This window comes from Cryptomeria japonica, chromosome 10 (assembly GCF_030272615.1).
Source record: "Cryptomeria japonica chromosome 10, Sugi_1.0, whole genome shotgun sequence".
Taxonomy (NCBI): domain Eukaryota; kingdom Viridiplantae; phylum Streptophyta; class Pinopsida; order Cupressales; family Cupressaceae; genus Cryptomeria; species Cryptomeria japonica.
Genome location: NC_081414.1, coordinates 35482731 through 35484316, shown reverse-complemented (window position 1 = coordinate 35484316; position 1586 = coordinate 35482731).

Genomic DNA, 1586 nt, shown 5'->3' with positions numbered 1-1586 from the left:
GCATCATTTGTGAGAGAAAGCCCTAAAGGACCGGGTAGGAGGCCTAATTGGTCCTAATCCTTGTAGCCCTATTTGAAGGCAAAAACACAAAATGGTGAAATCGGTAAGAGGTTGAAGGCTTGAAACCACTTGGGGGCACATGTATGGGTGGAAATACCATGAAATAGACTTGTTATAACCTTGCTAAGACCTTGGAAGGTGTGGAACAAGCCCTAGCCCTTATTAGCCACAGTAAGGGATTTTGAGTCTCATGAGTAGATGAGACCTTAGGAGCAGCATAGCAACTCATTGGTGGGTGGATTGGGCAAGGTCAGGGGATTTCTCAGGAAAGGGAATTCCTAGAGACCCTAGGGTGTGGAGAGAACACCAGGAGATCCCAGGAAAGGATCCAAGAGCATAGACTAGGCTAGTCTATCCCAAGCACCAACCCATCAGACCATAAGGTCATAGGACTGTTTGACACAATATCTTTCACTACTACTAGACTATATATGAATACACTTTGATCTTTCCCTTAGGTTTTTTGCATATATTACTTAAAAACAACATAATGCTCTATTTACCAGAATCCACCAATACAATAAGGAGGTCAATTTTTTGTCTACATGGATTTCATGAGTTACGTACTAAAATGCAATGTTTCTCTAACATGATCCTTATTTATTATTTTTTTATGAGTTCACTCGAATAGATCTTTAGGGTTTAACTTAAATAAAATCTTCACCCAAATCTACTCTACTAGTCATACCAATATTGTGAATCATGACTCATTTTATCAAAAGTATTTACTTATATTTAGGCTTGATATCCTATAATTGGATCTCTAACCTCTTTTCATGAAGTCAACTAGATATTCATAACACAAAAACCAAATTTGGGCATGCAAAGTTTGAGATAATAGTCAACTCTTCTACTAAATCTAAGCTAAAAGGTCTTCTTACTAATTTAATCGATTATCCTTTCTTAAACAAACACTACATATGTATTAAGGAAAACTCTAAGATTTTATATACTTAAACAATCGCAAAAATAATTAATGTTGATGAACATTTTGACATCGTTCTAGATGAAATGGTCTCTATGGTGCATTAATTTGTCTCAATATAAGAAATGGAAACTTACCATAAACCATTTAGTAATCAAGAGGAAGAAATCTCATAATATTCCATGCCAAAAAAATTTATGCCCAAATCATCGAATTAAAGAGTAGAAGTTGTACTTAAAGTACCTTTCATTTTCAAGGTAACATTCTTCTCTTGTTGCCTCCTCTTCCTTTCTATATTCTCCTCCACAAGCATTGCCTCTTGAAAGGTCATGGATGCCTCCTTCCTAAAAAAAATATTTGATTTCATAATAATCATGAAGACCCCCTTTTTAGCACAAATAAGAGCACCATCCTCCCTATTTTTGGATGAAGCTCAAATCTTTTTGCTTTCTAAATATCTATCTCTTTGTCCTATTCGATACCGCCTAAGAAAATTCTATGCAATTAAATCCACATGCCCCTCTTCAACATTCTGGGTATCATTAATTTGGCCACGTTCATTGACTTCCACTTACAAGGCTATATTTAGCCTTATAAAGAA